General features: G+C 42.4%; 2 long non-coding RNA genes across 2 annotated transcripts in view; one reads left to right on the forward strand and one right to left on the reverse strand.

The window, feature by feature from the left end:
• On the reverse strand, window positions 1-13,239 carry LOC309538903. Its single transcript, XR_014222479.1, has 2 exons — window positions 13,178-13,239; window positions 1-302 (listed from the first exon to the last, which is right to left on the reverse strand). It is a non-coding gene; the product is annotated as an uncharacterized lncRNA (long non-coding RNA).
• LOC309538988 overlaps window positions 12,848-25,891 on the forward strand; it is a 23,288-nt gene continuing 10,244 nt past the window's right edge. The window contains exon 1 of the long non-coding RNA XR_014222581.1: window positions 12,848-12,922. This is a non-coding gene — a long non-coding RNA (uncharacterized lncRNA). The remainder of the gene's footprint in view (window positions 12,923-25,891) is intronic.

Here is a 25,891-nt window from a genome sequence, read left to right on the forward strand (position 1 = left end):
TAATTTGGAAAAGCAGGCTTCATTGCATTTTTATTGCCATTTGATTTGAGGTGGGTTGGTGTGTTTTTTAACCTGCACACAAAGCAGGTACGTCTTAATTACACTCTGCTTCAGGAACCAAATTAATTTTAGCATCTGTTTTCTTGCATATCATAGAAACATGATGGCTTTAATTTGCCGTATAACTCATCTCTTGCATCCTCTGAAGTACCTTCCATTGCTGTTGTTAGAGTTACTTTGGTGCTTGAGCTGCGTCTAGCTTGTTTATGAAAAATACACTCAAAAGTAAATGTGATGGTGCCCTGTAGGGAGAAGTAAAAAAAAAAGAGAGACCAAGTCGCAGGAACTCAATTAAAAAGTAATATTGATATAAACAGATACAAGAGATACAAGCTGAGGCCGCAGAGTAATTACATGCAAAGGCCGTGATGTGAACAATAATCCAATTCACCAAACAATACAGGACATGCAGACAATGAAATATTTCATCAAACCATACAGGATGAGATCTTCAGACACAAATGGGAGAATATGTATAGGTGCCAGCTATTAACTCCTTATTGCCTCAATTTTTCCTTCCAGTTTTTCCCCCTTCCTTGCAGGGAAATGGCATAACTGTGAACCCTAAAAGCATATTATTGAAAATATTGAATAATATTTGAGTATTCAGTATGAGACAGCAGTCAATAATATAGTTAAAACAGCTGTTGAAATTCTGTTAGGGCTCCTTAACACTGAAAAATACAAAATTAGCAATATGGAAGATTCTATTTTCTAAGAAGATATATCTTCTGTTACTGTAGGGAGAACTTACAGTCTTCCAGGGTTGGTGGGAGCTGAAAAGCAACACCCTTTCGTCTAGAACAGTGTTACCCAACCCCGAGTCTCCAGCTCTTTTCAAACTACAGTTCCCATCATACCTGACCACTGGTCTTGCTAGCTAGGGATGATGGGAGTTGTAGTCCAACAATGGTTGGAGACCCAAGGTTGGGAAACACTTCTCTAGAGGGTCTACTGTGCTGCTAAAATGACCATGCCTTCAGACAATGAATCAGTCACTAACCAGTCATTTGCAGGTTTAGGGCAATCACTTTGCGATCTCTTTCTAACTATGGCATCTACATGTCTTGGGAGAACAGAAAATTCTCTCCTCTCCTGCACCACAAGCATATAATGATGAGTGGTCATGATGAAAATATTGGTGAACGTTTTCCTTTCACTCTCTGGGCATGTCACTATAAGTGTTTCCTGGTTTACAAATTTAATAGGTATTCTTTCGGAGAATCCTGGGAATTGTAATTTGCTGAGGTGAAGTGAATTGCTTCCCAGTTACCCCCATCACCTCACAAACGGTAATTTCCTGACTTTTCTGAGATGGAATGACATAAAATAAAATAATGTATTTCTCTATTTTGAAATGTGAGGGACTTTTTTTAATATAAAGCACCATGCACATTGCTGAAGTGGAATATCTGTTTACAAGGGATCCAAGAGTGTTAGAAGAATAGTTGGCATCTTTATGAGCTGAGCTAATATTTTGCTCAACTTCTAGAGAACGTCAGTGTTTAACTACCAAGAACACAACTGCTCTAAAGTTTGCTCTAAAGCAGGAATAAACCTTAAGAACTAATGAATGTATATTACTGAAACCATATGGACTCTATCAAATGACAAAAGAACCCAATTAAGATTAATTTTGCTACATCTGAGCAGAAGTAAATTAATCTTCTCTCCCTCCCTCACTAACAAATGTGATCCAGATGGTTTCAACATGCCTGCTCACTCTGCCTCTCTCGGTGCAGTATTTTACAAACCAAAAGCCCATTTTCATTTCTCATCTCTCATTTTCCACTTTGAACGCCTGCACTTTTACTATTTGTGCTGATTACTATTTCTCCTTTTCTCACTGCCTGTATTTTGATCAGCTTAAGAGGATCTCAATACTTTACATAAAATTTTACATACTGTGCCGTTGACAGTTCATGAATAGTCTACAAGTGGGAGCTGCAAAAAAGCCCAAAAAACACACACCACCCTTTGCAATGCGGCACACATCTGTTCATTGTCTCAGCCAACCAGTCAAGCCTTCTCTCAGGATACTCCATTCCAGCATACTGTTTATGTGGGGTGAAGGCCCAGACATCTCTGTAAGGATGCCCCATCCAAATAAGACTGCATGAATAAACCTTTCTAAGTGTTCTTGCTAAAATTGCACAGTCAAATCCTAGACACAGTCTAGGAATAGGCTGTATGATTTTATGAATGCATGGTTGTATTTAATGGGATTGTCCCCACACAGATGACTAGATGAGGACTGCATGCAAACAGACTAGAGATGTCAGGGGAACAACAATTGAAAAGGACCATTGCTTGTGGACTTTCTATAAATACAGTGGTACCTCAGATTACATATGCTTCAGGTTACAGATGCTTCAGGTTACAGACTCCGCTAACCCAGAAATAGTACCTCAGGTTAAGAACTTTGCTTCAGGATGAGAACAGAAATCGTGCTCTGGCGGCGTGGTGGCAGCAGGAGGCCCCATTAGCTAAAGTGGTGCTTCAGGTTAAGAACAGTTTCAGGTTAAGAACGGACCTCCGGAACGAATTAAGTACTTAACCCAAGGTACCACTGTATACCAGTAGTGTGCAATCAGTGGACTAGGGGGTCTAGGGTAGTCCCCTAAATGTTTCCTTGGCACCTCCTTCCCAAAGTCCAGGAAGCTTCTGCCCAGCATAGGACCCTCATATTTATGGGACCGCTTCTCCTGGTATGCCCCACAGAGGACCTTAAGGTCCATGAATAGCCATAGTTTAGAGGTCCCGGGCCCTAAGGAAGTCAGATTATCCTCCACCGGGGCCAGGGCCTTCTCAGTGATGGCTCCGACCTGGTGGAATGCTCTGTCCCATGAGACCAGGGCCCTGCACGATTTAACTTCCTTCCACAGGGCCTGTAAGACAGAACTATTCCACCTGGCTTTCAATTTGAACTTAGCCTTATCTTTTATTCCCCTTTGTTCCCTCCCCCTCCCCTTTTTATGAAGATTACCCGCTCTGGGATCCCACAGCTAATTCTCCCCTGGTCTCCTCACTGGCGCTAAATAGGACTAACTGAGCCAGCTAGCCCTGGTGATCATCTAATGTTTATTGGATGGATTTCCCCCTAAATTGATTTTTGAATTCTGAATTTATTGTTATTCACGTTTTATGCTGTATTTTATGCTGTTTTTTGTTGCACCAGTTAAGTGTTTTAAATTTGTCGTTAGCCACCCTGAGCCCAGTTTTCTGAACCGGGAAGGGCGGGGTATAAATAAAAAATTATTTATTTATTTATTTATTTATTATTATAAGGAGGGAGGTGTGATGCTCTGATGGGTCCAAGACCCCTCCCATCAGCTTCCCAAAACCCACCTAGCTTTGGGAAGGAGGCAGGAGGGCATCTTGTCAGGGGCCTGGTACCACCTTCCCAAAATGCAGGAAGCTTCTGCCCAGCATAGGGATGGCAGTGTGATGTTTACCTGCGCAACATCACATGTGCAACATCACACATACACACCCATCGCCCTCACAAGCCGGAGACTCTGGCCCTAACTGTTCCCCTATGAAAATTTTCAACACACACCACTGAAATATACAGATAGACACAAGATAGGCCTATCTAGGACCTCCTCGTATAACACACGTTTTACAGCTGAGCTCCCACTCTCCCCCAAGGAACTTACACAACAAACTTTGACTTTCTAGACCTTTCTTTGGAGGTCTTTAAGCAGAGGCTTGACATCCATATGTCAGGAGTGCTCTGATGGTGTTTCCTGCTTGGCAGGGGGTTGGACTCGATGGCCCTTGTGGTCTCTTCCAACTCTATGATTCTATGATTCTATGACCCCCTCAAGCAGCAAAGGAATGAAGTGAAGTCAGTGGGGAATCTTGAAGTGCAATGATATGTGTGTCTGTACTCTCCTTAGACCCACGTGAGTGTGCATGAACCTTGGATTTGTTTATTTTTATTTGTCAACAGCTTAACATGCTCGAGCGCAAAAGAGCATGCACTATAATGACTGATATATTTACCCCACCTTTTCAGCACCCTGCTGTATGAAACTGCACGTATTTGCTTTGCAGCTGATTGAAAGGGATTTAACGTTCTTATTGAAAACAAACATGTTTGCCAAATTTCTTTCTTTTGCTAAATGACAGTGATCATCCCCTTGTTAAATTGAATTTGACAGTGTAAATAGAGTTTTGAGTTATGATCTAATTTTCCAAACAATTGGCACCATAACTCATATGTGTAGCCAGGGATGGGGAGATACATTTGTGGAGATTTATGCCTTGGGTGCCAATATAATTTGAATGGCCTTGGGTGCCACATTATTTGGTGGAATGCCATTTGCTGTTTTGCCTCAGGCAGCAAAATGTGTTTGACCAGCCTGGGCAGGTCTGCTATTAGTGAAGTACAGGACCCAGGACAGGGATTGTTTGAGGTTCCCAATTCTTACATCTCCATGAATCCCACATACAGGAAGCATCATCAGAGAGCCCGTGTGATTAGGAGTGTACCAATCATTTTCAAGTTGCAGGAAGAGGGCGATGATAACGAGTTCCCTCATTCCTTCAGCAGGCTCACTGTGCAAATCTACCTAGTAGAATTGCTTTTATTATCTCTCTGATTTCCTATTTCTTTGTTTTCCCGCCATTCTCTTCCCACTCCAACTGCCACTCATTCTAACTCCACCCAATGTTCCATTCCACTGCCGGTCATTCTTCTACTTGCTCTTCCACTGTGTTGTTGAAATTGATGAAACAGAGAAACATGGACCTGGTAGACTGCGCTCTTATCCCACTCTCATTCCTCTTAATGCTGCCTATGCTGAAGTCAATGGCCCTGTGGTCTAAACCTCAAGGGCTTGCCGATCAGAAGGTCAATGGTTCAAATCCCTACGATGGGGTGAGCTCCCGTTCCTCTCTCCCAGCTGCTGCCAACTTAGCAGTTCACAAGCACACCAGTGCAAGTAGATAAATAGGTACTGCTGTGGCAGGAAGGTAAATGGCATTTCCCTGCACTCTGGTTTCTGTCACGGTGTTCTGTTGCGGTAGAAGCAGTTTAGTTATGTTGGCCGCATGACCCAGAAAGCTGTCTGTGGACAAACGTCGACTCCCTTAGCCTGAAAGTGAGATGAGTTCCACAACCCCATTGTCACTTTTGACTGGTCTTAACCATCCAGGGGCCCTTTACCTTTTTACCTTACCCAGTGTCAGTCCCACTCAGAGTAAACCAATCAAAATTAACAGACCTAAATGAGTCGTGCTCATTAATTTCTGTGGGACTGAAATTGGACACAATCCAATTTGTGGGCTATGATGCCTTTTGGCTCATGTAAGCAGAGACATACCTAGGCTCCCATGTGCCCCTGGCAAGGAGATATATCGGTGCCCCCTCATCCTTTGTGCCCTTGACAAAATGCTGTATCAGCACTTCCAAAGTGGAAAAATACCATGGACCAGAAACACAAAAAAAATTGCTTTTCAGTGCTGAGAGAAGCCTTTTCGACTCACCCACCTGCAAGTGTGTGAATGGGCAGGCAGGCTCCTAGCCACTCCAAGCCAGAATGGAGAAGCATGATTTTTGCACACCCATTCTTTGGGCCTGTACCCTTGGTGGTGACTAACTTGGCCAACCTGTAGGTACACCCCTGCATATAGGAGGAGGAAGTGGCAGACGTTTACTCCCACTGCTCTCATTTCTTTAAAAAATATAATAAGGCTTAATCTTCTGGCAAATTTTCAGGAGAGCAAAAATGCTAAATTGCTAGGCTTTTGAGATTTGATTTATATCTCTCATGCCTTCCCAGTTTCATCCTGATGACTGTAACCTGGCTTATTCATCATTTTTGCATACACTGTATTAGCTTAGTAGAAATCAAGGTTATAAGGATGGCCTGCTTTCTGATACCAAAAGATAACCCCCCTTTTTTAAAAAAATAAAAAAGAAAGTATTACATTTGACTCAGAAAATAGCTAAAAGCAAAGGTCTGTGGCAGAGAGAATGTGTGAATTATAGTGCAGCCTTGGCTGCAAGGTTTGTTTATTCTTGTCATGCTGTCTGGCAGGCTCTTGGAAGGAATTCTCTACTCTCCCGAAGAAGAGTCGGAGAATAATATAGAAAAGTCACACACTGAGAGACACACTTGGGATGAAATATCAGTGACATAAAACTCACTTTTGAAGCTAACAATGGGGTGAGTAATGTATTTGCTCTTTGCTGCATATTGTCTTTTACTCCAGTAATTTTTCTTTCCTTTTCATTATTTCTTTCCTGTTTTACATTGCAGAGGCAGCTGACAAATATAAACACTCAAGCAGTACAACAGTGTCAAAGATGATGCAGAGAGCTAGGCATTTACAGAAATCAACCTCGGCTTGGAGTTTTTCAAGCAGTGAGGTGCTACTGAGGTGCAGGACATTGTGTGGACAGGCGGAGTCCCCCAAACCCTGTGCAGCCCCGTGTGGAATAATGACTCAAGACAACGTGCTATGGCCACAACTTTATTATGTTTCAGATGTGGGTAGACCCTGGCTCAGGCATTGGGCGTTTATCCATCCCGGTCCCCCGCTGGGGATCTGGGGGGACATGGGCTGGCTCTGGAGAACATATGTTCAAGCAAAGAGAGCCTGCCCCCTGTTATGCCGCCGTCGCAGGAGAGAGCAATGACAACCTCTAGGCATACAGCCAAAGCCTCCCCTCAAAACAACCCCTTTAACAGGAAACCCTGGTATCGCTGCTGCAATAAGGAAGGGGGCATGGGTCACCACTGCACACCCTCCCCCATTTAGAGAAGATAGACTAAAGGATTCCACCCAAGGCCTGATACCGCCAAAGTTGTGATGTTCTGCTACGGGAAAGGCAAACCTGCCAATGCAGGAGAATTCCTTTCCAACCCTTCAACAGCGACCTTGACGTAGTAGCACCCACATACCTGTGGAGAAAAGGTTAACCTGCAAAAGAAGACTTAACTGAGGGGGGTATGGTGGGAGCCAACTGACGATTCCCAGGTAAGATCCTCCCCCTATTGTGTGGGCAGGTGGTCCCTCCCCCTACCTGGCCTAATCACCTTGGCAGGAGTTGATCACGGTGAGGGTTTGCCAAGCGTGCCTTCCTCTTAGCATGTTTCTCCCTTTCATCCTGAGTTCAAGCATCTTTAAAACCCATGACACCTTTGGTAAAGGCTGTTCTCCAATTGGAGCACTCGCAGGCCAGTGTTTCCCAGCTGTCAGTGTTGATACTCTTTTTTTAAAGATTTGCCTTGAGAGAGTCTTTGAACCTCCTTTGTTGACATGGGCAGAAGCAGGGTGAATGCTGAATCCAACCTAAGACTCAAGCTGACAAATATTACACTGAACATCGGAGGACTTTGTTTAACACAACTGCATCCTGACAGCTGTGCAAGGAGACTTAGGTGAAATCAAAGGGCGTTGAGCGCATTTATGGAAATTTTCTTTCCTGATCACATCCAAAGCCTTAACCAAAGCCATTTTGGTGAAGAGTTCAAACCAGCTTGTTCTCTGCTGGTTTGAAGCAACGTGGACATGCTTATTCTCTCTGTGAAGAGAACAAACCAGCTTGTTCTCTGCTGGTTTGAAGCAACGTGGACATGCTGAGACCAGGAAATGGCAGCCCTCATCTGTTTCTAGATGTGGGAAGACAAAACTCACTTCAAACAGGCTCTTTCCATCAGCAGGGACCCCAATTACTCCAATAACAGTGGGTAGACACTCCATTTGTATGTTTCCTTCAGCTGAACATAGCCTTCTTTCCCCCCTAAAAGATCCTGTTTCTCCATTTCCTCTTTTACTATCAACCATTCTGTGTGTTTCATTACAGAGAGCTTTGTGTGACACATTGCTTTGACGAAATCCATCTCACAGAGCTCCTGTAGAATTCCCAGGCCTACATTGCGCACAGCTGGCCTTAACATCACCACCACCAGCATTTTTGCCATTCCCCACATTCTCTTGTGGCTTCCATTTGAGGTCTGATCCTCCAGCTCTTTGGCACTGTCCAGTTTGATTCTTTTAGAGGGAAAATGTTCTATGTAGCAGGAACATTGACCGTAAGTTGTCCTAAAGCAGTCCACTCTCAGTCTGCTTGAATACATGGTTTCAACAGAAAGAAAAACAATGGATTAAAATTAAACCATGGCCATCTAACATTAAGAACTTTAGCCCAAATATGTTCTTTACGGGGGGGGGGGCATTTACATAAAAATCCCTGAGTCTATATAGACTTGCTTGTTCCCAGCCTTCTCAAATGCATCATATCTTCCGCTTCACAAAACCTGGGGTGGGATCTAAGTGGAATCAGCAAGGAGATTAGAGGAGAGGCTTTCTTGAATATTGTTCACCAAACATGTAATGTACCGAGTAAAAAAATGTTTTTCACCTTGCAAATTAGTTTGGGGGTAATAGTAAGAAAGGGCCATGCCCTAAATTTATGATCTTCCAATTCTATATCAATCCACGGTTTCCCTCATGGATCTTGAGTCAAAGACACCAAGTTCCTGGCTTGGAATGCAAATGATACGCTTCCAGAGCCTCTTTGTTGCCATTACTATACAATACTCTGCTGCATAACCAAGCTTTATTTTCCCTATGAATGAGTTTACCCAACAATCTCTGTTAAACTTTAAGTCGTTTGGGCATTATAGTTATCAGTAGGACCAGAAATAGAGAAACCTCTGGAGGATTGACATCTGCACAGCTGCAATGCAGCCCAACCAAGGCAGGTTTCAATCCTCCCAGGATTCTTCAGCAATTTTCAAGTGGTTCAGGATGAAAGTTTGGGAACCACTGGTCTAGGGAGTGCACAATTTATGCAGGGCATGGGTGAGACCTGTTGATCTTTATCACTTTTTGTTGTTGTTGCTGCTGCTGTTGTTTAGTCGTGTCTGACTCTTTGTGACCCGATGGACCAGAGCATGCCAGGCACTCCTGCCTTCCACTGCCTCCCGCAGTTTGGTCAAGCTCATGTTAGTACCTTCAAGAACACTGTCCAACCATATCGTCCTCTGTCGTTCCCTTCTCCTTGTACCCTCAATCTTTCCCAACATCAGGGTCTTTTCCAGGGACTCTTCTCTTCTCATCAGGTGGCCAAAGTATTGGAGCCTCAGCTTCAGGATCCTTACCACTGGCTTATGTTAACTGAATGTACACCATTAAAAAAAAACCTCACCCAACATTATCCTGCACCATTAGTAGTGATGGTCATTTTTCAGTGCAACTTGTCCACCACTGCTGATTGTTTCATTGAAGAACCACTGAAGCTTTGAAAAAAGCTGAGTATTCCCTAGAATAGGGTTTAAAAACCACTGGAGCTGAGGTCAACCTCTGTCCAGTGTTTCATAGGGTGAGAGCCGCAGCTCTGTGGCAACACAGTGCTTTGCATGGAAAATATTCCAGATTAAATCTCTGCCATCTCAAGTTATAAAAAGTATATGGAAAACGAGCGAGGTCCCAACTAAAGAATGGAATATGCTTGCAGTTTGTGGACCCAATATATAGAACAAGAAGAACACAAGTTTAAAGAAGCATGGGAAATGTTTATTGAATATTGTAATCGGTTTGAGTTACTTGTGCGTAAACTGTCCCCATTAGGGAGCTTAATTGCCTGGGTTAAACCGTCCTGACTGCACAGCCCTTCTCAGCGTGGCTGCCTCAGTTGCTAGCAGAATCTGTCTGTGGGCGTTTCTTAAACCTTTTCCAGCACAAAAGCTGTTTGACTCCCAGTCGTCTCCGCCTCTCACTGCACGGGAGTCTTCTGTGCAGGGAGGGTGTGGGCAGTGGAGGACCAGTGCTCTCCTCACTGATGTCCAGGGAAGAATCCCGGAGCTCTGCATCTGCTTCCCCCATCTGCCCTCCTGGATCCCTGGTGTTACGCCGATTTCCTTCCCCCTCTACCAAGCTGCTTCTCCCCCTGATGCTGGTACCTTCTCCTGCAGAATCAGGGAGCCTCTCCTTCTCCTTTCGCTCTGATGTCAGTTCCCTGACAATTATATAGGGGGAATTGTGTATACTTGAAAACGCTGGCAGCATTAAGATAAATTCAACAGTGTAAATAGGTTTGGATGGATGTAACAATGGAATACTGAATGGTTTACTTTAGGTAAAATTTGCAGGGATTTATGTTATGCGAAATGAACCATGGAAAGAGAAGAAGGGAAGTCACTGATATTTTAAGCTTGTTTTAATGAATATTCTAAATTGTAAAACAGAAAATTTAATTAATAATAATAATAATAGGAGGAAGATGATGGTAAAAAGCTGATTGCTGCCATCTTGGAGAACTGCTTCAAGTCACAGTAGATAATGCTAGGCTAGAAGGACAAAGAGTCCGCCCTGGTATAAGACAGCTGAACAGGCATAGTCCCTCATTTATGGACACTTCACGTTATCATTTTTTTAGCTCAAATCATTGTTCTTGGGTGCGGTACAAAATACATGCGACATAGTATCAATTGCAAAACAAACACAACCCACTGTTCTGCTGCTTTGCAGAAAATGTTGAGTCCTAAAGAGGTCAGTGGTGGACACAAGGAACAAGAAGGCAGCTGTTCATATGGTTTATGACAAGCTGTAAAAAAAAAGTGAAAAAAGTGAAGGATGCTAGATAGCCTTGACGTGAAATGGGATGTCTGGATTTAAAATCTGTCATGGAGAAGGTTAAGGCTAATAGTTAATGGGTTGTGAAAGCAATGTGTCCCGACAAGTACGTGCATAAGAGACCTGACCGTTTCCTGGATCCTTGTGCTTTGCAAAATGAAATTCTGAACACATTGCACAATGTTCTCTCCTCGTGTGCTAAATCCAATAATATGCATGACTCCCCATCCCCACCGTGACACTGTTGAGCTATTAGAGGTCTTTTATCCATCATTTGAAGGACTTCAATACCCTGATCCATCTTTACAACAATCCCTGAGAGGTCAGTCATTGCTGATGTCCTTGTGTTATAGCGGAGGAGCTGGGGCTGAGATAGGTATGGCTTGCTCATGGCAACCAAATGAGTTTATTTAACTGGGACCAAATTCTCCTGTACTGAAGTCTCCTGTACCACAGTATTAGATCTCATTGAAGATACATCACTGGCTGCTGCTGGCAGGGCAAAGAAATGTGGGGAAATTACTTATGTTGGTCTGACTGGATGTTGGGAGAGCAGACCTTAATATGGGACTACCAGATTTAGTGTCACATTTAGTTCTGGTTTCAGGAACAAACAACAGAAAAGTCAAGATAAAAAACCTATAGATAAAAAATGCTTTCCACCTTTGCCTAATTCCTATAGTATCCCAAAAAAATGCATTTGCTATGTTTATACAAGCTTGTGATAAGAGTAGAATTTGACCTCTTCATAAACACAAAAAATAAAAAGGATACAAAAAAATATTAAAATGTAAAAGGTACAAGTGAGAACAGAATCTTTTGATTCAAAATCTACAGATGGCTGAACCCATGAATTGTAATATTGTGATAATAGTCATATATCAGCAACATGTATAAAATCGTGAACCCCAGACACATTTTGGCTTGGATAGCTTCCCTCAATGGTATTATACAGTGGTACCTTGGTCGTCAAATGTAATCTGTTCTGGAAGACCGTTCAACTTCTGAAATGTTTGACAACCGAGGTTCAAAGGGCGGTCTCCAAAGTCAATGGAGAAAATTTAAAAACATGCAGCAGAAGCTGTTTGACTTCTGAGGTGCATTCAAAACTAGAAACAATTATTTCCGAGTTTTCAGTGTTCGAAAACTAGAACGTTTGGCTTCTGAGGCGCTCAGAAACCAAGGTACCACTGTACTTGTACAGAAATTCCTTATGCATGGATTCAAGGTCCCAAAATATTACTCTTGCAGATAACAAGTTGAATAGTAGTAATTGTTGTTACTATTTTCTTCAGTCTTCAATCAATATGCAAATGTGGGATCCAATAATATGTGGTTCATGTCATAGTATATCCTTCATTTATAGTTTTGGATCTCTGGTGTACAGTCGGGGATATTTTCTCTTCATTCTAGTTTGTTCTGCTTTCAGGGCCAGATTCATGCTGTCACTGGGCCCAAACTCTTAACAGACAATGGGGGTTCAGGGCCATATCCTCTCCCCCCCATCAGAGGTCCTCTGTGGCACATGTGAGGTAACATGTGGCCCAAAGCATGTGCATGTGCATTTGTCAATGGTGGTATTTCATAGATCCAGTCTCAATTCTGGAACAAAATCATACTGGGAACTTGCATATACAGTTGTACCTTGGTTTAAGAATGGCTTAGTTTATGAACAACTTGGATTAAGAATGCTGCAAACCTGGAAATAAGTGTTTCGGTTTGTGAACTTTGCCTTGGAAGCAGAACATGTTCCGCTTCCTGTTGAGTGTGTTCCATTTGTAAACTGAGTCCCTCGCTGCTATGGGAAAGCACACCTTGGTTTAAGAAGGCTTTGGTTTAAGAACGGACTTCCGGAACTGTTTAAGTTCGTAAACTGAGGTACCACTTGTGGCGTTCGTATGGAGCCCCCGGTCGTCTCACGGACTATTGACCAGAACACCACTAATCCGCTGCCACCAACCTGGTCCTCCCTGGTAAATCACTTAGTCTCAGTCAGGTTCTTGAGTTAACAAAGAAGAGTGTAGTTTATTGCAGACACAAATAAACTTTAACTGCACTCCAAACGTTGTTACTCTTTACCTTCTTAGTCTTATTTTTATCCTGTCTCTAACTCTTCTACCTCCCCTCACTCATGAACCAACTGCACTAACTGTCTCTCTAATTCCAACTGTCTGCCAACTGCTTTCCCAACTGCCTTTTCCCAACCAAACAACTCAAACCAACTCAAACCAATCAACTCAAACCTTGGGCTAAGCCCTTTTATAAACAGGTAGGCTCTGCCTCTGGATTTTCTATTGGCCTACCTATTAACTCCTTCTCTCCCCCTGTACAGACATTTTCAAAAGAACGGGCAAACACCACACCACTGTACTTGACAAGCAGTGGTCTGTAAACCATTTATTTATAGACACATCCATCCATCCATCCATCCATACATACATACATACATACATACCGCCCTGTACCCGGAGGTCTCAGGGCAGCTCACAGAAAAACCATAGAGATGTAACAAAACATGCCTTACCATTCTACCCTGCATGTGTTTCATGAAGCTCCATTTCCATTGCACCTCAGCTCATTTTCCATTTTCCATGAAAAATAACGTGGAATGTTGTTTGTGGAATGAAAGCAACAACCAGTCACTGGATTGATTTCTGTTCTGGACATGGGGGGGGGGGGGAATGAGCAAACACTGACAATTTCTGCTCCTGTTTCTTTTTTTGTAACTATTCTCATACATCCCTAGTGGACATAAGGGATCCTTCTAAATTAACACAAATCGCTCTAAAACAAAACAATGCTGAATTAAAAATGTAGATGTGCTTGCATGGTATAAAATGTAACACATGGGCATGCAATTAGAATATCAAAGAATTTATAACTCATATTTAGAAGGAGGGGATGTAGAGAGCCATCTGGGATGTATTTGATGCCGTCTGCATTCAAAAATAAATTATAAAATTCAGGCTTGCATTAAGCAGTTTTTACCAGTTGGGTAGGGAAAGGCATTTCATCCTTCAAAACAATAAAGCCTTCTCATTAATATTCATTAAGATAATGAAGCATGGATACCTTGCAATGCTCTAGTTGTCTGCTTGGGTAATTGCATTTGTTCACAAATGATGGGACTTAAAATGAACATAGTAGCTTTCATTACTCTCTTGTATTCCGAGTTTTGATAGGTATATACATCTATAGAAAGACATCTAGAATGCTCTGTGAGTAAGCATTCAGAAATGTTAAGTTGAAGGAGGCTGAGTCAATATTTGATGTTATTACAAAAGCAGGCAGTGTGAGATTAACCAGCTGGACAAGGGATGCGTCATCTGATAAGTCTTGTTTTACCTAAGGCAAACTTAAGCCAACTGTTTTTCGAGTGGATACTTAAAAATCATATCTATTTAATCTCTGTTTATTAACTTATCAAAAAGAGAGACACTGTAACATCTTATTTAATCTCCCTCAGTGTTTTTCCATTGTTCCTGCAGATCAGTTTGCCCCTCTCTTGACTCTCAATGCAGCATCACATCTACCCCATTTAAAGCACCATCACAGCACATTTTCACTAAGAATCATGGGAACTGTAGTCTGTGAAGGGTGCTGAGGTTTATAGCTCTGTGAGGTCAGCATCCTTAGCAAACCACAGTTCCTAGGATTCTCCTTGACTGTTAAAGAAAACTGCCTGACGTAGTTCTTTCCTTTCTCAAGGGATGGGAAACATTTCTGTGTTCCCTGTAGGATAAGCTGGAGCCAGTGGGGATTACAAAATTTTTGGAAGTCAGTTGTATATTATAGATGATTCTGTACCATTATAGTTGATACTATATGGCCATTATCACAGTGAAATGGAGAGGACTTCTGAAAAAGCAATTTGTAACCAAATTCCAGGTTCCTTTTTTGTTGCTAGAAGCAAAAATAATCTGAGAAAATGCAAGATTCCTAAATTAGCAATGCAGAATGGAGCTTGTTTCCTATTGGTTCTTTCCCAGGTGGTGTAATAAAGAAACAACAACACGCATTCTCAGTATTAAGAGATTTTGAATCAATGATCTAACTGTCATTGGCTTAATTTGGAATTGGCTCAGTAGCCACGACCTTTCTCTTCAATTGCTTAGAAATAAGCTTGTCTGTTCAATCCTGGTTCATGATATCGGTGCATGAACACTGACAGTGTCAGTACAGCACATAAGAACGATATAACATTCAAGTTTCAAAAGAACTTTCAGTTTGAAATGGAGGCGTAATATAATCTTCCCGCAAATAACACCCTTCCTTTGTTGTTTCTGCTGCCACCATTGACTCCATAGTCCTTGTGACAGTCATAGCGGCACTCTTGGGTCTTTGGCCAGCTGCTATATCCCCCCCCCCCTCAAATTGAGGGCAATGCTTTTCGCTACTGAGGCAAAATAAAACATGGTTACCAGCAGTAAGAATAGTGGAAAGCCCCCGTATTTTAGTTCCTTTTCGTGTCCCTTGGAAAAGCCCCCACTGCCTCCTATTACTTTGCACCCTGTGTAATGGGGTGGTGGCAATGAGATTATGGATTTCAGCCCAACCTTATCCTCCAAGGAATTACTAGCCATGGTACTCAGCCACTTGGAAATTGAATGCTCCAGGCATTCCGCCAAAGAAAAAAAGTCCACCCTCTATGAATAAAAGCTTTAGATTTTCACAGTGGACAAGTAGTCCTGATTACTTATTGAAGCAAAAGCTGCTTAGTTGGGTAGTGTGGTCATATAATTCGCAAGTTATATATATGTGTGTGTGTTTGTGTGTGTGCGCGCGCATGTAGTTTCATAGTGATCGATATGAGTATCATCTATAATAAGAGGCAATCATTAAATAACTTCTGTTCATGTGCCTACAACATACTCTGGTCAGCCTGAACATTGACCGCCCATGTACAGAATGTTGTTTTACAACATCTTACAATGGGAAATGATGCTCAGTTCATAACATAGCAGCTGAGCAATTGCATTCTAAAAGGTAAAGGACCCCTGACAGTTAAGTCCAGTCGCGAATGACTCTGGGGTTGCGGCGCTCATCTCGCTTTACAGGCCAAGGAAGCCGGTGTTTGTCCACAGACAGTTTTTCTGGGTCATGTGGCCAGCATGACTAAGCCGCTTCTGGCAAAACCAGAGCAGCGCACAAAAACGCCGTTTACCTTACCACTGGAGCAGTACCTATTTATCTACTTGCGCTGGCATGCTTTCAAACTGCTAGGTTGGCAGGAGCTGGGACTGAGCAACGGGAGCTCACCCTGTTGCGGGGATTCGAACCACCAACCTTCCAATCAGCAAGCCCAAGAGGCTCAGTGGTTTAGACCACAGCGCCACCCACGTCCCAATTGCATTCTAAATAATGAATGTAAGCAACATCTTTAATTATATTGGAGGAACAGGAGAACAGTTTGATCCTAGTGGTGAAGCTAGAAGGGAAATCTTGGCCACCTGGTGAGATCCTAGTTTGCGCTGGGTGCTTGCAATGAATTTGGGAAGAGATTGAACTTTTTGTGATCCAGCAAAGCACTGTTCCCTATGCATCTCTCCATGGGGAACTAAACTGTTCCCACTGTTTTTTAACTGTTGGATCATTTCAGGACACAAGGCTTCTACAGACAACTGGAGCATTATCCTATCTCACACATAATATTTTGAGGTCACTCAGACAAAAGTGTGACACAAATTTAAAGTCATATGAAACGATTGTGGCAATTTTGGAAAGAAACCTGGAGCGATTTGATGTGCAAACTCCGTACTCACCTTTGCGAAAGCAACTATAGGCACAAAATATTGCAGGCAAAAACATATTTGACAGGGGGGCTTATTTTTTATTATATTGTGAAGCAAATCCAATTCCAAACTATGATTTTTCTTGATTAATACCCTAATGTGTTTACTAGCACCTTGTATTGCTCGCCTGGCATTGTATATCTTATTTGTCCCTTTCTACTGTTTCCACTCTTGCTATGTTTATTGTTCTTTAGTGTACTTAAATTGCTTTTTCCTTCTATAGCTCAGCTGTTATATTTGTTCTGTCACTACAGTAATTGTTTATTTCTTTTTCGGGCTTACTTTTAAATTTTTTAATAAAAAGTTTTAACACATACCAAACATTAGAGAAAGAAGCAAAGTATACAGTTTGCTAGAAGTTTGAGTTACTTATAAAGCTCAAAGAGATTAATACAACCTTTGCATCTAAATGCTGTAATGCTCATGCGTTCTTGTAGCTGGTGTTATTATTTTGAAGTTGGTTTAAGACCCTGGCTTATTCTGGAATAATGGTAACCATAGATTCTCAGATACAAACTACATATTACATTAATGAAGTGTTTCCCAAACTTAGGCCTCTAACTTGGGTCTCCAGTCCAAAAACAGCTGGAGACCCAAGTTTGTGAAACCCCGGTGTAGGTGATTGAGACACAGCGAATGAGAGGGGAGGTTTAAGCTTTCATTCCCAGCTGTGAACTGGGTACCAAAGGTAAAAAAGTATAGGTAAAGGACCCCTGGACAGTTAAGTCCAGTCAAAGGTGACTATGGGGTTGCGGCGCTCATCTTGCTTCAGGCTGAGGGAGCCAGTGTTTGTCCACAGACAGCTTTCTGGGTCGTGGCCAGCAGGACTAAACTGCATCTTGCACAACAGAACACCATGACGGAAAGCAGAGCGCATGGGAAGGCTGTTTACCTTCCTGCCACAGCAGTACCTATTTATCTACTTGCACTGGCGTGCTTTCAAACTGCTAGGTTGGCTACCAAGTGTTCCATCTGCATGCAGCAGTTATAAAGAACAACAATAGCTACAACCTGCCTGCAATTAGTGTCGTTTGGAGTTTTAACACTCCTGCTAATTGTTATGCAGGGGAGTGATTCTCACCCAGATCACAGCCGGGGAGAGAAGTCTTAAACCACCCCCTCCCCATGTACTTGCAGTGCCAAACAAAATTGGGCAGGCTGGCCCATCATCTGGTATTAATTAAAACAAAACTACATCATAATTGCTCGTCATGTTGTTAATGCAGTCCCAATTCTAATTGGGATGTACTGGGAAACTATAGTTAACTGACAATTTTCAGAATTAATCAAGATTCACTGAGAAAGGGCAGGAAAAAGGGCACACAGACTCACCAAGTGGATATTTCAATTTATTAAGCCAAGATAAACATTTCTAAAAAAACACCACAAAACATTTAACCAAGGACATGTTGGACACAGTTAGGATAATAATTTATTTTTATTTATTTATGGGGGGAAATAACACATAATAGCTGATTCTATCCTCAGTTATGCATAGCCTCAATCCTGTTGACACCAGCAGGAATTGAGTAAAAGGCATTGGCTACAAAATTTCAGGTTCTCATTCGCCTAGCCCAGGGGTGTCAAACTCAAATTCATCGGGGGGCCGCATCAGCAGTTTGGTCACCCTCAAAGGGCCGGTTGTATCTGTAGGACTATGTGTCCACTCTTTATTATCATAAATTATTGTCACTGCATTCAATTATTACTGTTTTTTGTAATAATGTAGACAGTCCAGAAGGATGTTATGGTCGATTGTATCAAAGGCCGCTGAAAGATCCAGCAGAACTAGGAAACAAAGTTGTTACAAAGAATGAGCCCAAATGAGACGATTGCTGCAATCCTATGTGCATTTACTTGAAACTCCTGTTGAAGAAAGTGAGGCTGGCTTCTGAGTAAACATACACGACATGGGGCTGTAAATAAAATGTGTGTGTCTGTGTGTCTGTGTGTGTGAGGGAGGGAGGGAGGGAGGGAGAGAGAGAGAGAGAGAGAGAGAGAGAGAGAGAGAGCTCTGTCAGGAAAGCATCAACATGCCTTGTGCACTCTCATTTTCCTTGGCTAATTCCCCTGCCCCCCCCCATCTCGGGGTGCCATTGCATAGCGCAAAAGGCGAAAGAGCACGAGCGCGCTGCCTACAACTGGATCTCCGGCTTCTTCCTTTCCTTCCCCGAGGCAGGAGGGAGAGATCAAGGTGGAGCTACTGGCAGGGCGGAGAGCGAGCCGCCCAATTGTGTGACTGAGTGATAGAAGGGCTGCAAGGAGCCGCGTCCGATCTCCTCCAGGAACGTGCCAGCGGGACTGACATGTTCCGGAAGGCTGGGAGAACTGCCCAGCACCGCTGCACGGGCGCGGAGTCCAACTTGTGGAGCTGAGATAGAGAGCCGGGCGCCAGATCGCCTTCCTCGCTTGGCTTGCCGCGAAATTGCAAGAGGAGGAGGAGGAGGAGGAGGAAGGCGGCGGTGGGGGGCGGGGAGTGGAGGGGGTGCCAGGGAACACAGCCCCCTCCCATCACAGCCATCATCATCGCCGCCCCCACTTTACATTTATTTTAAGGGTGTTTGGAGTGTGTGCGCGCGCCTCTCTCTCCCACTCACACCCCCCCACCAGCCACCCCATATTCCCAAAGAACAACTTGATCACAGGCACCGTTGGTCCTGGAAAGGCTGGCTGTGCAAAGATGGAGAGGGAGGTGAAATGAAGAGGAAGGGAAGCCCCGGGCTGGTGAAATCCAGCGCGGAGGAGAAGAGGACGCCTCCTGCAGGGCGAGTTTGCACCCCGGAGAAGATCCAAGGCTGGAATAAAAAAGTTTCTCCGAGGAGAAAGACTCCCCCTCCGCGGCACGGAGAGACCTGACCTTCCGCTTGCACTTTTTGAGCAGTGAGCGGGAGAAAGAAGCCAGCTGCCCGCCTCGCTTCATCCCCCGATGACGAAGGCGCAAGTTGAGAGACATTTGAAGCAGCAACCACGTCCTTAAGAGTGACGGGGGGAGGCGAGTAGGGAGCCGCACCATGTAAACTTCCTTGTGTCAACCCCCCCAAAAAAAACCTAGAATAAAAGGTGAAGGCTGGCGGCCGGCGGCAGCTACAGGGGCCACATGACGAGGTCTGGCGGGCCGGATTCGGCCCGCGGGCCTTGTGTTTGACACCCGTGGCCTAGCCAGTCCTCCTCCTTGCCCTTTATAGAAGTTATTTTTGTTTCTGTATGTGCATAACTTGTATCTAATGGAGAGGTATTAGCTAGGAAGGAATATGGGAGGCACTCATAGACTTGCAAATCTGCCTTTTGTCAGGGGGCAAAAAGAGGTTTCTGTTGAGTCCTGTGGGAATTTCCTGCATATGGAAACAGCAGAGGAAGTGGATGCAGTATGTAGAATTACATAAATAAGTCTAAAGAGAAAGTTGTATTTCTATATCGTTATAAGAAAAATACTGCTCCTTTTGCCTTATGGCAGGCATCCCCAAACTCGGCCCTCCAGGTGTTTTGGGACTACAACTCCCACCATCCCTAGCTAACAGAACCAGTGGTCAGGGATGATGGGAACTCCCACCATCCCTAGCTAACAGGACCAGTGGTCAGGGATGATGGGAATTGTAGTCCCAGAACACCTGGAGGGCTGAGTTCAGGGATGCCTGCCTTATGGGGTATCTCAGAGCCCGTACAGAATCCTTAAGTAGGTTCTCTATCAGTAGGAGAAAATAACAGAGGCCAACCAGAGAATATTGAGAAGCAAGGCAGCTAGTAAGCCTGATCTTTATTAAACTCTTGCAACAGGGTGCTCACAGGAAGGAGGAAGGAGGGACCCAGAACAATGGAGTGCAAGCTCTTGTATAGACATTTGAAATTGCCTTCCCTGTAGCTCAAGACCGCCCCCCCAAAAAAAACCATCATACATACATCACTGAAGGGGCGGTCTACAGCAGAAAACCTGTCTGTCAGGATACCTGATAATGGTCACTGATTGCTTTTACCTCGGCATCCTGGCCATTCCTTTGAGATGGTAAATAGTTTAGTTCCTGAATCTCTTACATATATTGATAGTTTGCTCAGCTTAACAGATACTTGCCAGACTGTATTTGCAAAGGGAAGTGTAAGCCCCTGCAGTCCGAAGACAGCTAGAAAGCTTTTCCCATTTCCTTCCTCCTTGCAAGGAAATATTTGAGGTCAAGGTAGGAGAGTCAAAATGGCTTCAGGATTGCTCTCCTGTACTGTTTCAGACACTATACTTATGCATGTGTGTTTGCCATGTCCATTTATGAACATATGATTTATAGATATGAGACCTTAGAATTCCTATAACATATATTATCCACCCTTTTGTTCCAGTAAGTAACATGCACTTTGTTCGAAAGCAACCATTTCTGTGATAGCCCTCAAATATTCCAGATTGGGGAAAGTTTTTTAGAAATGTGTCCCTTCTATCATGTAAAAGGTGACCATTTTGTAACTCTTCCTCTTTCTGGAATTGTTTGTTCTCCTAAGTGGTTGTTAAAGAGTAACTAGATAGAGAAACCTTGTAGCCGGCTTCTGGAATTCTGCTCTTTAAAAGAGGGTGTGGAAGACAAACCATCAAGGCCACTCAAAATAGTAACTTCCATGCTTTGTTCAGGATCAAGTTGTTAAAAGACATGGCGAGGAATATTAAGTGGGATGCACAATTGCTTAATAACAAAGCTAGGGATGGATGGACAATTTTGGTTCTCTCTGTCTCTCATTTTTCCAATCTTAAATTCAACAAAGCTAGGGATGGATGGACAATTTTGGTTCTCTCTGTCTCTCATTTTTCCAATCTTAAATTCAGTTCTCCACACTTTTACAGTAATTTGCAAATAAATAAAATAAAATAAAATAAAATGCTCATAATATCTGTCAACATTTTAGTGTACATTTTTCTAATACACACATTTGTGTATGCTATTTGCCTAATATACACTTCTTTTTTTTGCAAAGCAGTTCTTCCTAATGTAATGCAGCTTGTGTGTTATTTTCGCCAGTGTATGTATTTTTGTGCATACTTTTCCCTAATATATGCATTTTTATGCATGGTACCTGGGCCGAGAATTGCACTGCAAAATTTGGATGTCTGTGTTCTGGTTCGCATATCACTTTGCAAAGTGTAAACTTGGTACATTCACCTTTAAGGGCAAACATAGTTGAATCTCTCTCCCATCCCTCGCACAGAACTTGAGCTTTTCACACAAAGGACTCCCAATTCAATCCCTGGCTTCTCTTGTAAAATAAGGTCCAGGTAACAGGTGATGTGAAATATCTCTACCTGAGTTCTTGAAGAGATGTTGCCAAGAGAGTAAACAATGCTAGGCTAGATGGAAAGTCTGACCTGAAATGACACAGTTTCCTATGTTTGCTGTTCCTTAGGTTATATCTGGGTGATAATAACAATTTAATAACAATTTATTATTTATACCCCACCCATCTGGCTGGGTTTCCCAGATACAGATGCTGGGTCTTTGCTTTGTCATCCTTCAGAGCAACACATGAAAACCTGCTTTGGGGTGACATCTGACCCCTTGAGCTTTTGGAGAGGTAGGGTAAAATGTTTTAATTAAGTATATTGGATTAAATTAATGAATAGCAGAGGCCAGCTCCCTATTTTCAAATCTTCACTTTGATGGAATGCAGATGTAGCTGTCACAAATTGTTCGTCTGATGGGAAAAGCCAAACGCTTCCTATAATGATGGCTTATTAAAGCCTAAAGATATTCAGATTGCCAGGTTTGGAAAATGAACATTGCAGACTTGATAATTGGAGGATGCTATGTTGTTACAAAGCGTCTTTTTCGAGCTTAGTGGCTGCTCCAATGCAAATTATCTGTGAAGTCCGGAGCAGGGAGATAAATTGTCCCAGCTACTCCCGACACTGCCAGTCTATTAGTATTTGTAAGCACAGCCACTCATTTGAGAGTATAATTGGAAAGAAAATGATGACAAATTAGTTTGAATTGGACTGTACATAATGATTAAACAATGCCTTGCTTATATTTGGAACTTAAAATTAAGGGGGTTTAAAGATTATTTATTTATTTTGCATGTTCAAATGAAAAGCCAGATGAATAAGGATTGGTCATTATAAATCTTTCTGGAAAGAAGAACAGATGGGAGAAGGAGTTAAATTATGCTGAGCCAGAAAAGGGCAATAATGGATAAAGCAGAAATTAACTATCCAAACCCCTTTCCCCCTTCATAAATCTTATCCAAGATTTGTTTCGGTTTGTCCTGGTGAAGATCGAAGTTTGGTTTGCAAATGGAAATAAGTTAGCAAACATGAATGTTCTGCAACATCAGCAGAAGGATGTAGTCAGTTTTCTGTTTTGAGCTCCTCTGGAATTGTTGGAGAATATTTTGTCATTGTTGCAGAAAGCAAAAAGCTTGGCATCTACATTTTCCACTGCTCCTTAGTCGACCACTTTCTTCACCAATATGACTTTAAAATGGACTTCCATTCAATATTAAGTGAGTCGAAAGAAGAGAGTTTATGAGTTTATGAGAAAAGTTTAACAAATGTGAAAACGACAACACCTGCCCAAAGAATAATCCGGAAAATGCCCCCTTCATGTTACCACCCACAAATAGCTTGGACAATTTTGACAGAGCTTTTTTCCTCATATCCCTAGTTTATATATATATGTGAACAGTTAAAGATCAGAAAAGAAAAAGTGAAAACTTCCCTACTGAATCTCCATCTTCTCAAAATGAGACGCTTTTTTAGGGCTCACACATTCAGCTCCAAGACACTAAATGATCAAACAATGAAAAATCAAGTAGTGTGAGTATGTATGTGAAGCAAGCTGATGTCACTGGTTACACCCCAGGGCCAAAGCTCTAGCCAAGGCAGGCATCCCTAAACTCGGCCCTTTGGGGACTACAGTTCCCATCATCCCTGACCACTGTCCTGTTAGCTAGGGATGATGGGAGTTGTAGTCCCAAAACATCTGGAGGGCCGAGTTTGGGGGTGCCTGAGCCAGGGAGTGGCTGATCAGTGATATGGCTCCCCTAACAGCTCATGTCACCACCGCAGGGCATTCATGATTTGGATGATTGGATGTTAATATTCGTTGATATATTTAGTGTGAGCAGGGTGGCTGCTTATCACCCTGAGGCACTCTTGGCTGAAGGTCATTTCTCCAACAACCTTCCATTGTTGACGGATTTGGGAGTTGGTTTCGTGCTCCTAGGAGTCCACCTCTCCCAGGGCTCACTCCCTTTGTGGAGCCTACAGTCATTAAAAAGCCAAGCCTTGTGCCTGGACACAGATACTTCTTCTATGGTTTCCCACCTGAAACTATTTGACCAGCGAAGTCAGTTGGAAAGCACTGTGTTCCTTGGGCTCAGTTGGGTACTCCTGCTAAAGCAATGCATCTGAACAATTTTAAAAGAAACTGCTTAAAAAAAAAATAAGACAAGCAACATTTATCACAGTATACATTCCTAGGGTACCCTTGAATTTTACCTAATGTGAAGCTCAAGACAAATGTGGAAGTTCCTGTTCTTTGAAAACTTTGAGGCAGGCTAAAGGAGTTTTGACAAGACAAGCAAAATCTCTACTTAGGAGCAACCACCCTATTCACTCCATGACCAGCCATTTGAATTTTATATTTATTTTGCAGAATCCCAAAGCCTTAAGTTTAATTTCAGATAAGAATTGTCACTCTTTCGAGGGAAAATTTTTGTCATGTAATTCAACACTTTTACAAGATACAGTCAAAGCATACAGACACAGCTGGAGCGGCTGTTGAGCACAAGATCGTAAATGCAATCTGGAATTAAACAGAACATATTGGACTTGTGCACTCTTATTCAGAAATCACCCACCGGACCATGTGTGTGCTATGCACCAACAGTGTGGGCGGTCGAGAGGCAATCTGAAACACATTATTTGGCAACCTCTTGGTATTAGAGAATTGTGCTCAAGTGCCATAAACATTATAGGATCCGAGCCAGAACTATATTTGCTACATGATGTTTCAACAGTACATGGAATTAAAATGTCTGTCAGGGAACAGATTGCAACAGAGCCTTGTTATTGCTAAGAAATTGATCTTTAGAAAGCTTAGGAAAACAATCTTTTTGTGATCTAGTTTTTACTGACTGGTGCTCTGTCGGGAAAGAAATTGTGTCAGACATTTTGTTTATATAAGCTTCATGACAACATTGATGAATTGTGTAGTGTGGGTAAAATCATGTTGGACATATTCTTGGTTTAATTCTCTGTCCAGACATGATATTTACCAGGTGGCGTTGGGCAGCGCATTACTCCCTAACCTATCCACCTTTGCAAGTCTGTTTTGAGGATGAAATGGGACAATCCTTAAGAATGCTACTGCAACTTCCTTAGAGGAGGGACATGGCATTATGATATCCTTGGAGGAAATGTGGTATCCAGTTAGTAATTAAAATAATGTTCTCTTAAATGCCGGTAAATGAAACCCAAAGGTGCTTTACAGTACGTATAGTTGCCAAGAATGAAATGCTGATTGAAACTTGTGAAGATGCTAGCACTGAAGACATATTAGATTATTATTATTATTATTATTATTATTATTATTATTATTATTATTATTATTATTTATACCCCGCCCATCTGACTGAGTTTCCCCAGCCACTCTGGGCAGCTCCCAATCAAGTGTTAAAAACAATACAGCGTTAAATATTAAAAACTTCCCTGAACAGGGCTGCCTTCAGATGTCTTTTAAAGATAGGATAGCTGCTTATTTCCTTCACATCTGAAGGGAGGGTGTTCCCCAGGGTGGGTGCCACTACCAAGAAGGCCCTCTGTCTGGTGTATATTCTTATATTCTTAGATGTATATTCTTATATTCTTAGATGTATATTCTTATATATTTTATTTGAAAGAAAATTGTAAACATTTGAAAACATTTGTAAGTTTGAATTGAAATGCTTTGTAATGTGAAAATAAGGAACTGATTTACATATAAGAAGGTGGTTTTTTAATTTAAAGAAGATATAAGGCAAAAAAGTGACTACAGAAATGCGAGAATTTATTAAAAGATGTTTGGAAGTCAGAAAGAGGGAGGGAAGGAAGTTGATGCTCTGTCTGAGCAATGCTTTATGTTATAAATCTGTGTAATGAAATGTAATTAAATATGGAAAACTCAATGAAAATAATTAATTTTTTTTAAAAAGATGTATATTCTTATCTATAGCCCCTTTCATGTGTTACTAATCTGAAGAGTTTCCACATACATACATAATAGGAATGTGGCTGTGACAGAGTCTCCGGGCCTTCAACGTCCATGTGTTTGCATGGATGCCAGTTCCTGAGCAGGTGCATAGGTGCTGCACATTTGGACCACCGATTGTGTGACAGCCTTGATGACAGTTGTCACAGTCTGTACCTTTTGCATTTCCTTCCCTTCTGACATGGTTTCTTACCCTCCACCTCAACCATGTGCCTCCACACTTGCTAA

The sequence above is a fragment of the Podarcis vaucheri genome (genome assembly GCF_965113315.1).
Source record: "Podarcis vaucheri genome assembly, chromosome: 8".
Lineage (NCBI taxonomy): Eukaryota > Metazoa > Chordata > Lepidosauria > Squamata > Lacertidae > Podarcis > Podarcis vaucheri.